We start from the raw sequence: 14,446 nt of genomic DNA on the forward strand, positions 1-14,446 counted from the left end.
TTGAGACCCTTAGGGGCATTTTTACTATTTTCCTCACTCTATTTGTTTTGAAAGCATATCCTCAGTCATGCTTTACCTGTTTATTGTTTAAATCTAGTTTTATCACTCTACTTCTTAAAATGTGAAAACTGTTTGGGCTGAGTTCCCTGATTTCCACTTATATGCCTGAGTGGCTGTGAGGTTAAAGACTGAGAGAGGTTGAGGATCTAATGGCGAGGGTTATATATATTACAGATTGGGCTGCACGCCACAACAATATTATATGTATATATTATGGATCGGGTTGCACGCACGAAATATGATTTTTTTTCTAGATTGGATGCGACGCATTCAACCCCTCTTCCTCTAGCTAGAGCACCTTTTCTTCATATTTTTGCACTCCAAACACCCTAAATCATCACACACAACTCCATTAGTCATAAAACCAATAATTAAACCATGTTGGCCATTTTAAAGACCAAATAGCACCAAAAAACGATTAAAACATGAGTGAAGTAATATTAAAACACATAGAAATATGCCCAACATCACCACCCCACACTTAAACCTTTGTTCGTCCTCGAACAAACCATTACTATAGTAGACGAAACAAAATTAAGCTCTTATCATTCAAAGCACACTATACCTATGACCATGGTTGTTTGCAACAATTAAGCTCTAGCATATGCATTCACATACACTTCCCTTTTTATGCCAAACTTCAAAAATATTCAAACAAAGACAACATGCTCATAACAATCCTAGCTCAAAAACCGACTTAATGTCATACTGTACTCGTGGCTTGAACACTCAACATCGTGGAGAAGTCTAATAACGTTACCTATCCCTCGTGAAACCATGTGCCCTCACAACAAGAACAAAAGAGTAAGTTGAATCCACACACTTAAATCAAATGCTCAAATATATTTTCATGACTCATATATATCAAAAAAATATCACTCACCCTCACAAAAGAAGTCACATGCATGCAATTGGCACCATAGGCTTTCCCTTAATGTAAGTCTCTACTCATGTAGGCTCACTCGATCTATTATGAGATATTATTGAGCCGGAGTGTTGAGTGTGAGTACTGTGTGATGAGAACTGAGTCACGAGTGACTGAGAGGCTTGCCCAAGAAGCTATATTTATGAGTGATATCTTGCCCGAGGGCCCATTTATGATATTTTTGTTGTTCTCACTCTTCTTTTAAAATAAGCCTATGTTGAAAACTGCTAAGTAAATGATTTCAAAGTATTTCAATAGAAAGTGAAGTTTTACGAAGTAACTAGCTTTTAAATTGTTGAGTTTGACGTGATATTCTGTTGTATACCCTTATACATGATTTTCAACTGCTCGCCACTACACTCAGACCTTATTTACTTTAGTTACTTACTGAGTTGGCATACTCACGTTACTCCCTACACCTTGTGTGTAGATCCAGGTGCCCGAGCAGCCGAGTGAGGTCCCCAGCATTTTCAGAGCTTATCGGAGACTGCAAGGTAGTTGCACGGCGTCCGAAACCCTGCTTTCCTCCTTCCTATCTTAGTTTTCTGAAATTTTTAGACTTATTATGTATTAGTCAGTCATATTGGGTTGTATTTAGAGGCTCTTGACTTGTGACACCGGATTGCTGGGTTGTGTTGGTTTATTTTTGTATTGTTTTCCGCACATTTTAGTGCTTTATATATTTCTTATGAAAATTCAAGACTTAATCAGTATTAGAAATTGTTTTATAAAAAAGAATTTACTATGGTTACTTGTTTGGATTGGCTTGCCTAGTATTGTGATAGGCGCCATCACGACCGGGGTATTTGGGGTCGTGACATAGTATTCAAATAGTGATCAAGCAATTAAATAATTAAGTGTAAGATTGAATAAATAAACCAATATGATAAATTAAGAAGGTAAAATCAGTATCCGAATAACAATAGTCATGAAAGAACTAGAACCCTAGAACGTGAAGTTTAGCTCCACATAGATATGGTAGCCAAACAACAAATCATAAAAAGAAACATAAAAATTACTAAGTTTTGTGGAATAAAAGATGAAACCCAACCTCCACGATGGCTCTATGCTCCCCCTAGGTCGAATTCCCTTCAAAAAGTATGTTGGATCACCTAAAAGGCGCGTTTTTGGCTTATATATTGCGCACAAAAGTCGTAGGCCAAAGTTCTCATATTTCTAATCCGACTCAGCTTCAGGGATTGATGCTAGGGTGGATGCTTTGTATCCACCTTTTTTTCCTCCATCTCAGTTGTGCCCATGTGCGGATGCTATGGTCCGACTTCACTGCTAAGGGTGCACGAAATATGATTTTTTTCTAGGTTGGATGCGACGCATCCAACCCCCCCTCCTCTAGCTAGAGCACCTTTTCTTCATATTTTTGCACTCCAAACACCCTAAATCATCACACACAACTCCATTAGTCATAAAACCAATAATTAAACCATGTTGGCCATTTTAAAGACCAAATAGCACCAAAAAGCGATTAAAACATGAGTGAAGTAATATTAAAACATATAGAAATATGCCCAACATCACCACCCCACACTTAAACCTTTGTTCGTCCTCGAACAAACCATTACTATAGTATACGAAACAAAATTAAGCTCTTATCATTCAAAGCACACTATACCTATGACCATGGTTGTTTGCAACAATTAAGCTCTAGCATATGTATTCACATACACTTCCCTTTTTATGCCAAACTTCAAAAATATTCAAACAAAGACAACATGCTCATAACAATCCTAGCTCAAAAACCGATTTAATGTCATACTATACTCGTGGCTTGAACACTCAACATCGTGGAGAAGTCTAATAACGTTACCTATCCCTCGTGAAACCATGTGCCCTCACAACAAGAACAAAAGAGTAAGTTGAATCCACACACTTAAATAAAATGCTCAAATATATTTTCATGACTCATATATATCAAAAAAATATCACTCACCCTCACAAAAGAAGTCACATGCATGCAATTGGCACCATAGGCTTTCCCTTAATGTAAGTCTCTACTCATGTAGGCTCACTCGATCTAAAATCAATTAGGATGTTTTTATGGTTGTAATGTGGGCTAAGGGACAAGAAGGATATATTTAGGAATAGTGACTAACCCTTCTAAGCACTTTAACACATCATATAATCAACTGTAAGCGCAAATTCTTCAGTTCCCATTTCAATATTACAGACAAAATTACCCCCAACAATGTTCCCTCTTTCTTTAAGCACTATCGTCATTTACACTTCACTAGCAAGAACAAGATATCAATTTATTCATTTACATATTTTGTTTTGTTTTCTTTTTTTCTCTTTTGCAATTTTCGCTAGTGGTGTATTCTTTTACAAAATAAGTGCACCTTTATTTCTTTCATTGGTTCCACTCAAAAACCACCCCACACTTAATCCCTTCTTACTCCTTTTAGCACTCATTTTACAATTAAAGTGCTTTAAGAGGTAAAAGAATTAAAAATATTAATTAAGAACAAAAAAGGTATAAGCTTGTAATGTAGGTGCCAAATAAAAGTCTAAAGGCTCAAAAGGGTTAACTAAGGATAAATTTTATTTGTGTTAAACAATTAAGCTCAAAAAGATAAAAGAAAACCTAAAATCATTTTTCAAATCAAGCATCACCTAAAATTTTGCTTCAACTCACATACTAGGTAAGTTCTAGACACAAGTACAATGCATAAACTACACAAAAACCTTACCACACATGGCACATGACTCACTATGGATGGTCTCATTCTGACTCTCAAGCTAATGCAAGTATTCACGGAACCACAAGATGTTAAACATTAAGCACAAAGTGAACACAAGTCAAGAAAATGAGACATAGGCATCAATAGCATGTTGTCTAATTAAGCAAGGCATCATCAATAATTTTAAATCATAGGGAAGATACTACACATGCCAAAGCCTAAATATGCTACTATCAAACAAGTCAAGCTCGCCTAGGTTCATCATTCTCCCTCCTTTTATTCCCTAAATTCCTAATTTCCTCTAAAAGTAAAAAAAAAAAACTACTCAGTTCAAACTACATCCCATGGAAAAGAACCGATGGTCAAAGAAAAACCACGGGGGATTATTACTAGCTAAAATAAACTAAATGACATATTTTTCTATATTTTCTTTGTATTTTTGGTTAGACGATAATCCCTCAAGAAAACTGTCAAGGAGATCCATCGTCGGGAAAAGTCCAATTTATTTATTTTTTTGATTTTTTTGATTTTTTTTTTTTTGAATTAAGCTACTAAAACTACTATTACTATACTACACCATTAATTCTACGAACTGTGCAATTAAAAATAAAAAGATAGATAACAATAAAAGATTAAAAAAACTAACAATATTCTAATATAATACTATATAAACTACATAGAATCTTCCACCCCACACATAAAAGAGTGCAGTGTCCCCAATATCCCATGCGCAAGATGCACAGGGGTAGGACAACCGGGCCAGGCGAAATCCTTATGGAATTTTGGAAGAATATGGGTAGGCAGGTTTGGAATGGCTCACTAGGTTGTTCAATGTCATTTTTAGGACGAAGAAGATGCCTGAAGAATGGAAGTGGAGTATGATGATTTCGTTGTATAAGAACAACGACGATAGCCAAAGTTACAATAATTATAGGGGAATTAAGCTGCTTAGCCATGCGATGAAAGTTTGGGTGAGGGTGGTTGAAGTGAGGGTGAGGAGCATTGTATCCATTTCTGAGAACCAGTTCGGCTTCATACCGGGGCGTTCGACTATGGAAGCTATTCATCTAGTGAGGAGATTGGTGGAGCAGTATAGAGAGATGAATAAGGACTTGAATATGGTGTTCATTGACCTAGAAAAAGCTTATGACAAGGTCCCGAGAGAGGTGCTTTGGAGATGCTTGGAAGCTAAAAGGGGTCTAGTAGCCTATATTAGGGTGATTAAGGACATGTATGATGAAGCTAAGACTCGGATTAGGACAACGGGAGGAGACTCAGAACACTTTCCAATTGTATGGGGTTGCACCAAGGATCAGCTCTTAGCCCATCTCTATTTTCCTCGGCGATGGACGCACTGATGCAACACATTTAAGAAGATGTGCTATGGTGTATGTTATCTACTAATGACATAGTTCTGATTGACGAGACGCGGTGTGGTGCTAATGAGAGGTTGGAGGTTTGGAGGCATATCCTAGAGTCAAAGGATTTCAAGTTGAGCAGGACCAAGACGGAATACTTGGAGTGCAAGTTCAACAACGTTACCTAGGAAGCGGGCATAAAGGTGAAGCTCGATACACAAGTCATGCCTAAGAGAGGTAGTTTCAAGTACCTTGGATCTATAATACAAGGTAACGACGAGATTGATGAGGATGTCACGCACCGTATCGGAGCTGGATAGATGAAGTGGAGACTTGCTTTCGGTATCTTATGTGATAAAAATATGCCGTTGAGACTTAAAGGTAAGTTCTACAAGGTTGTACTTAGACATACTATGTTGTATGGCACAGAGTGTTGGCCTGTCGAGAACACTCATGTCCAAAAGATAAAAGTAGCTAAGATGAGGATGTTGAGGTGGATATGTGGGCATACCAGGTTGGAAAAGATTAGGAATATAGTTATTTGGAATAAGGTGGGAGTGGCTTTTGTGGAGGAAAAAATGCGGGAGGCGAGGCTAAGATGGTTCGGGCATGTTACGAGGAGAAGTATAGAAGCCCCAGTCAAAAGGTGCGAGAGGTTAGCCTCATTGGGTATCAGGAGGGGTAGAGGCAGGCCTAAGGAGTTTTGAAGCGAGGTTATTAGGCGGGACATGACGCAACTAGAGCTGACTAAGGACATGACCCTAGATAGGAGGGTGTGGAAGTCGAGAATTAGGGTAGAAGGCTAGTAGGTAGTCGAAGGTATCTTTTTGTCGTTCCCAGTGCGCTAGTATTATTGTTTGTATGATTCATAAATTCCCATTACTACCTAGAGTTTAACTGCTTTCTTGGCTTCGGTATTTTTTATCTTGTTGTTATTCCTTCTTGTTGCAAGTACTTTTGTCATCCGTTTACCAGCTGAGGGTCTATCAGAAACAACTCCCCTCCTTCTAGGGTAAGGGTAAGGCTGCATACATCTTACTCTCCCCAGATCTCACTTATGAAAAATTACTGGGCTTGTTGTTATTGTTGTATAAAATAAATTAAGTAAAGACGGGAGGAATATATTGCGGAAAAATATTAATCACTGGGACTTAAGAATAAAATCTATTAGAAGATTAAGTATTGAAGTGATAAAAATCTAAATCATACGAAAGGAAATATATCCAATACCATATTGTTTGGTAGTTAAGATCATTAGAATACCTTGTACCTTGCAATTGAAAATGCAATATCTAATTTAATTTCAACATGAGTACCATAGTAGGTTTAGGAGTTAGTACTTTATGTGTTAATTATATGTTGGTTTGTATCTGCTTTTATATTTTCAAGGCGTTAGGAAAAAATAAATGCTTTGCTATTTTTAAATTTAATATACGAAATATATTTTTGTAATATATTTATAGATATAGCTCCATATTTTTATAAGATTAAAAACCTATCTTATTATTTAATACGATTATAACTTTAAATAAAAACCTACGATTTTATTAAAAGAAATCTAATAATCGATTTTTTCTCTATTTAAAGTAGGAGATAGACGGGTATTCTCACATAGAATTCTTGCTCTGGCATGCCCAAACCGTTAAACATAGAGAATTTAAAGATCTACTCACACCTCGGCACCCTATACAACCCTCCCCCGAGTTCCAACCTTTCAAGTCCGGCTCTTTTCTTAGTGGGCGTTATGACATAATGTAAGCACGTGATTTTTGTTTTCGCGATAATCACTCCAAAACATACAGATAAAATCAGAAACTGTTCTTCCTATTGTTGTTTTGATTTCACTTGTCTCAACCTGTTTAATCAATACTGATTCTTCCAAGTCCTAACTGAGGTTACTGGTTGTGTGTTGCATTAGTTTATTCCTGGATTTGGTCTGTCTGAGTTCTGATCCTACGCTACTGGTTATTGCTGTCATTTGCTACTTTTTCCATCGGCCATAACTGCATTCTGCACTGGAACTTGTTCTGCTGTTACTTGTTTGTCATTGCTGCTGTGTTGCTTTGTTGTTGCTGCTATCTTGTTGCTGCTGCTGCTGATTTTCTCTATCTTCTTCCTCTTCTCCTTTGCATTTTCAGCATCCCAGGTACACATTTCGAGTCCCACATTAGTGTAACTGATGTAACGATGAAAATCATGAATTGAAAGATCTGAAGGAATTATGATCATTCTGTTGTTTTACTTACAGTTTTTTTATAAATGTTGTTAAATTGTGTAAATTTTAGTTTGTAGTTCAATAGAGAATACTTTAGTAAATTTGTACTTAATTGAAGCTTATGCTGATCTAAAATCACGATATGTGATTCATTTAAGTGGTATACAGGATGTAACTATAAATCATAGAATATGCAACCATTTAGTATAATTGTTAATTCAAACTCGTTTTCCAGCATGCTTTGAATATGTAGGGTGGATGGCTTTCAAATCTCGCCAAATACAATACAGTTTTACATTCTCGAGTTTCAACTTCGTCAGGCAGTATGTAGGATCATGTTCGAATCCTATTAGTAACATTCTGGTAGTTAACTCCCTTAATCTAGTTTAAATAAGTTTAGTTAAATTCAACTCAAGAAATGTTTGGAGTAAGTGTAGCGTTTCATGAGCTTGTACATAATTTTTATCAAATTAAAAGCATGTTCTACGAGGTATAGCATCCTTCATCACGTAAACAACTAATCAGATGATTAACGGGAATCCGGAGTGGGCCAAAGCATGCAATTGAATTAAGCACGTATCCTTTTTCTTCTGTTTTTTAGAGACAAACATAATAGAAATGTAATCACTTTAGGATATCCCTTTTAAAAAATAATGAGACGAGCCTCGTCAAATAAAGATGCACGTTGCGGGGCCCTCAATAATTGATAATAGTAAATACTTAGAATCTGGGAGGGACTGTTTAGTGAATTTCACGGTCTTTCCCCAAAAAAAAATAACGCGTTAGACTCTTTAGCGCGCGAATTAATTAAGTTACATTCTTAAATTCGGGTGCGCATTTATGTGACCCAAATTCAAATCTCAACGGAGTCGAAATGTGTTAACAACCACGGGCGCATTGATTGTGACGTGGTTCGAGATTCATTTTCACGACATTGCAATTCTATAAAAATAAATGATAATAAAAGCGGTTTTAAATTCAATAAAAAGCACATAAGTCACAACATGTACTTAAATCAGATATTTAGCCATTATAACAATTTAAGCGACTGTGCTAGAACCACGGGATTCGAGGGTGCCTAACACCTTCCCTCGGGTCAACAGAATTCCTTACTTAGAATTTCAGGTTCGCAGACTTCATTTGGAAAAGTCGAATATTTTCCTCGATTCGGGATTCAAGATAAACCGGTGACTTGGGACACCAAAAGCCAAACCTTTCCCAAGTGGCGACTCTGAATTAAACAAATAATCCTATTTCGAATATTGTCACTTAAATTGGAAAAACTCCCCTCGCGCATTTAACCCTCCGAGGGCGGGCGCGCAAAAAGGAGGTGTGACAGCTCTGGCGACTCTGCTGGGGAAATAGTTCCCAGAACGTTTGTTCAGGGTACAGAATTCGAGCTTAGAATAATTGTTATATTTGGCTTTATTATCTGATCTTTACTACATGTTTGGGAATAACGTGCTAAATGTTGTCTTTTACCGCTTTGATATTATCTGAACTGTATATAAACTGTGCCGAAACCTTTCTCTTCTTACCTCCGGGGAGAAGCTCGCTGGACGAGACTCCTTATTCTATTAGTGTCAATACCTGAAATAAGAAAGAGGTCGGACAAGTTACAAAGCCGGACGATCTCGCGGGTCCCCGGTACGTAGCCCCCTCCTCGGCTCGAGTTGTCCGCTCGGGTACACAATCTAGAACATATACCCAGGTTATAAACCTAGTATAACAAAACCTCTGCTGGGGAATTAAACCCAGAACCACTGGTTCAGGGTTCAAGAATTCGAGCTTAGAATAATTGTTATATTTGGCTTTATTATCTGATATATATTACATGTTTAGACATAACGTACTAAATGTTGTCTTTTACCGCTTTGATATTATCTGAACTGTATATAAACTGCGCCGAAACCTTTCTCTTCTTACCTTCGGGGAGAAGCTCGCTGGTCGCGGCTCCTTATTCTGTTAGTGTCAATACCTGAAATAAGAAAGAGGACAGACAAGTTACGAAGCCGGATGGCCTTTTGGTTCCCGGTAAGTTGCCCCCTCCTCGACTCGAGTTGTCCGCTCGGGTACACAGTCTAGAACATATACCCAGGTTATAAACCTAGTATAACGAAACCTCATGCCGGATCCCTAGTAGGAACGTTTATTTGCATCATGTTGCATTTGACATAGGGGACTCAACACAGGGGTTGGGTCCGTCTAGGACAGGCAACCTGGAATGAAAAGACCATCCTGCTACATCCTGTTTGTTTTGCGCATTTATTTGCTTCGGATCTGCATGCCGACTAGTTTCTAAGAGATTTTCAAAAAAAAAAAAGCAGCATAGGGAGATGATTACTTCTTTTTGAAAAAAAAACCATTGTCCAAGTAGTGTCAAAACCTCGCCGGAATTCAAGATAAAAAAAAATGAAAAAAAAAATTGTCTTGTAGTTGGATTTATTAAAACATAAAAAAAAATTCACTTTCAAAATCAAAAAAATATATATATATTTTTAAAAAAATAAAAAAAAATGAAAAATTCAGAATTCAAAAAAATGTGTTGTTCTTTCGTAGTACCTCTTTTACAAATTCAGACTAATAGTCCAAATACTTCCTTAAAAAATATTTTCTTTGGTCTTTATCTCTTTTCAAAAGAAAATAAAAAAATAATATATAAAAATCCAGGAAAAAATATATTCTTGCTTTTCTTTAAAAGATTTTATTCAAAAAAAGGTTTAATTGATTTACTCTATTCACGATGGACCGAACTACGCCGGTTTGATTCTCACCGGATGTGAGATATGTAGGCAACCCCCATTGGGTTCAACCCCACCTTTTGCTAAGATAGCCAAAATCAATAAAAAAAATAATGTGTCAAAATGAGTCAGGTGATGCTGTTTTGTCAAGAATAGCTGAATGTTCCCGAAAGGGACGCCAGAAGGCTGACTTTGCATAAACAGCCATTTTTGGTCATTTTTTTTAAAAAAAAAATATTGACCAAATTGCTCAATGGCCTTAGGATCCTCGTCCCCGAGGCTCTATGAGGCCATGTCCCCAATGTCGGGTCACCATTCTGAAAAAAAGAGTCATAAATAAATCAAGTGATGTTGTTTTTTTTCAAAAATAGCCAAATGTTCCCGAAAGGGACGGCGGAAGACTGATTTGCATAAACGGCCACTTTTGGGCCATGTATAGGATTCAGGATCGATTGACCCTCGCAGCCTTAAAATCTTCATCTCCGAAGTGCTGAAAGGCCGTGTTCAAAAATCGGATCTCTCTTTTCTAAGAAATAGTCAAATCATTCTCAGTCAAATCATTTTTGCTTAAATCACCTTAATAAATGTGTAGGATGAGCACAAGGCAGAATGAACACTTGTTTCTTTATTTTTCGCACTTGTTGGTTTCGAACTACGTAATGATCTGATTCACGCGACATCGTGATACGTAGGCAATCCTCATCGGATCCGGTCGCATTTTTAACTGAAAAAAAAAATTGAAAACAGTAATATAAAAAAAATATAAAGAAAAAAATAATAATAAATAAAAATAAAGGGGAAGCTTAAAAAGAAGCCAGAATGACGCATGCTTTCGTTGCAAACATGTAGGAATTCACTTAATTGTATAGGTGCATCACGCCCCGACGTGTGATTATCTATGTATTATTTGTTTCACACTAACCAGTGCTTGCTGCTGAGTTCCAGGTTTTTTAGAAAAGGTGGTTGGTTTGGTGGAAGTCTGGCCTCACATTCATATTTCACGAGGTCAAAGGAAGTGTTCAGTTACCCGTTGTTAAGACAAAAGGGGGTATTCACACTTACTTCACAAGATCGAAGGGGAATATAGCAATGTCTTCGGAAATTCCTTTGCCGGCAATTCCTATCTCTGAGGAGAGTCCAATCTCGGCCGTCCCAACTTCCGAGTCAGCAACTACTGAGGAAAACAGGATCCTGAGGCTCCGCATGATGGAGATGTTGGATGACTGGCATAATGGAAGGGAACCACCAAGTGTTATCCCTGGATTCCTTGAGTTGCTCTACAGAACAAGTGGGACTTCAAACATTCCCATAAGCTACCCAGCTACCCCGTTCGGGTACCCGGCCATTTCAGCCCACTCCGCAAGGTCACCATCCGAGTCTTGCCCTTGGATGTCAACGACCGATGTCGCTACAAGCATCTTCACCGCACCGCCCTGTCCAATCATGGCACAACCCACTACAAATAGGCCCAATTTTGACTCTTCCTCATTCACCTTTCAAGCACCCTCCTTCTCACTGGAACCAACTCGGTTCATCACCAACACTCCCCCTCAACAACCTCAATACGAGTTTGCACCTGAGCAAGACCAAAACCCCAAAATTGCTGAACAAGATGAGATGGCCAAAAGAATGAGGAGCCTTGAGTAAAATTTGAAAAACATGCAAGGTTTGAGCAGACAGAAGGGCGTCTCCTATACCGACCTATGCATGTTCCCTCACGTGCGTCTACCTGTGGGTTTCAAAACTCCAAAGTTTGAAAAGTACGACGGGCACGGCGACCCCATCGCTCATCTCAAAAAGTATTGCAACCAACTGCGGGGAGCCGGAGGCAAAGAAGAATTGTTGATGGCATACTTCGGGGAAAGTTTGGTAGGAATAGCTTCAGAGTGGTATATGGACCAGGACATATCTCGTTGGCATATATGGGATGATCTTGCCAGAGACTTCGTAGGGCAGTTTCAATATAATATTGACATCACACCAGACAGAAATGTCTTGTCAAACTTAAAGAAGAAACCCTCGGAAAGTTTCAGAGAATACGCCATCAAATGGCGCGAGCAAGCGTCAAGGGTGAAACCTCCCATGGACGAGATAGAGATGGTCACTACTTTCCTCCAGGCTCAAGAGTCTGACTACTTCCAAAACATGATGTCAGCCATAGGAAAGCCTTTCGTGGAAGAGATTAAGATCGGGGAGATGGTGGAGAATGGTTTGAAAACAGGTAGAATCTTGAGTCAGGCAGCCATAAGGGCAACCTCCCAAGCCGTCCAAAGCGGGACCGGAGGAGTAGCAAGAGGGAAGAAAAAGGAAGAGACATCCATGGCGGCATCAGAGGCAGGATAATATCGTAATCCCAGGCCTTTTCTCCATAAAGGACCCCGCAACATTATTTCCCCCACCATAACGTGACCTATGCTCTTTAGCCTTACATGGTCATGAGCACCCAGCCTTACGTCCAGCGGCCGCGGCCAGCCAATCGGGGACAAGCTCCACATCCTAGAAATCAGCCTCCTCACCAAAACCACTACAATCCTCGACCTTCCCAGAATAATTTCCGTCCTCGGGAACCACCCAGGAGACCCAACTATACACCAATCGGTAAACCTTACTCCACTCTATTCCCTAAGCTTGTCCAGATGAATTTGTTGCAGCCCATACCACCAAACGGGCAGAACCCGGGATCACCGTCATATCAGCAGGGTGTCAGGTGTGCATACCATTCAGGGGTAAAAGGGCACGACACCAACAACTGTTGGACATTGAAACAAGCCGTAGAGAATTTGTTGGAACAAGGGAAGATTGTGTTGAAAGACGAGGATGTCCCAAATGTGACCAATAATCCGCTGCCCGCCCATAACAACGGGCCGATAATTGGTATGATTTGTGAAGACAAGGAATTTGATCTGGCGCTTAAGGCCATAATTGCTATTGCTAATACAGAAAGGAAGCCCAAGGCAACCCCGGAGCAAGAAAAATGAAAAATTGATGTATCCAAGCAGGCTTATATGGTATGGGGGACGATCAAACCACCTCGGCCGAACAAGCCAGTGGTTGTTGGACGCATACCACAGAAGCCAAAATACAGTAATGAGGAAGATGATAAGGTGTTCCCGCTCGAAGAGAGTGAGGGAATATGTGAGGCGATGAGGAAAAAGCTATGCGAAACACACATGGTCCAGCCAGGAGAGGGCACTAGCACCGCTGAGGTATCGTACATGGGACCAGGCGCCAAGCTTCAAAACTGGAAGGCTACGCCATTCTTGATCAAACGGAAATCCTAATGGACCTGTCCTGCCACTTTCTTTGCACCACGAGCAACCCCAGGGTATGACTCAGATGTTTTCTTTAGTTTCCTGTTTTTAATTTCCTGAATGTCAACTTTTTTTATCTTCCCGAAATTCCAAGAAATGAAATCATGTTTCATCGCTCACTTTCTTTTTCAAGAGATCTGCTATGTTTTCCTTTTTTGTTGCTCTCTTCAATTCTGATGATGCAGCTTTAAGTAACATGACATGCTTGCGGACTTCATGCCCAGATCCCGAGAACTCCTTCAGGCTTCAAATAATGAGTCAAAATTTGAAATATAAAGAATTTGAGAAAATAGGGACAACTAAAGAAAATTGGTTCATGATTTGGAAAATGTCCGTCACTAAAGCAGAGTTTGAGGACAGTAAATGGGTTTAGACCTGTACGGAATGTTAACCTTAATGACTGCGGTTTGTCATGAGTAATTGTACCGACGAAGAAGGGTCCATACGTCATTGGAAAATATGGCCAAGAAGAGCATTTGTATCTGGGCGACGTCGAAAGAAACGACGCCAACCCCGCTTGAAGGCAGATGCAGCACTATGTCTAGATCGCTCCGGCGATGTCTTTGCACAGTTTGAGATGATGAAGGCTTTCATTCTCGCTACCCAAACACTATCAACCCTTTGCAAACCCATTTGAGCCGGTTACTCTTCTTTGATTACCCTCTTTGGAACCTGAAAGTATTATTAAAAATAAAATGAAAGAAAAAGAGAAATTGAAATGAAAAAGACAAATAAAAAAAAAGAAAAGAAAAGAAAATAAAAGATACAATGAAAATGAGAAAAGGAAAAGGAAGTGAAAAACAGAGTAAAGCAGAAAAACAAAAAGAAATTCCAAAAAAAAAAGTGGTCTGAACTACGTTTGACTTGATTCCGAAAGGATACGTAGGAAACCTCTCCTTGGGGTTCAGTCACACCAAAATAAAAAAAAATAAAAAAATAAAAAAAAATCCAAGAATTTCCCCGAAAGTGAAACTGGGGCAGAAGTTATAATGGTTCGACAATGGTCCCGCCCAAAAGGTTCCAAAGTTGTAGTTCAATCCCAATTCTTTTCACCCCAAACCTTGTCCAAGTCCTTCTGATCAATCGGCAAAGACAGGAAAGTGGAAAACAACATTGTTGGAATCTGATGGAAATTAAATC

The sequence above is a fragment of the Nicotiana tabacum genome, chromosome 10 (genome assembly GCF_000715075.1).
Source record: "Nicotiana tabacum cultivar K326 chromosome 10, ASM71507v2, whole genome shotgun sequence".
Taxonomy (NCBI): domain Eukaryota; kingdom Viridiplantae; phylum Streptophyta; class Magnoliopsida; order Solanales; family Solanaceae; genus Nicotiana; species Nicotiana tabacum.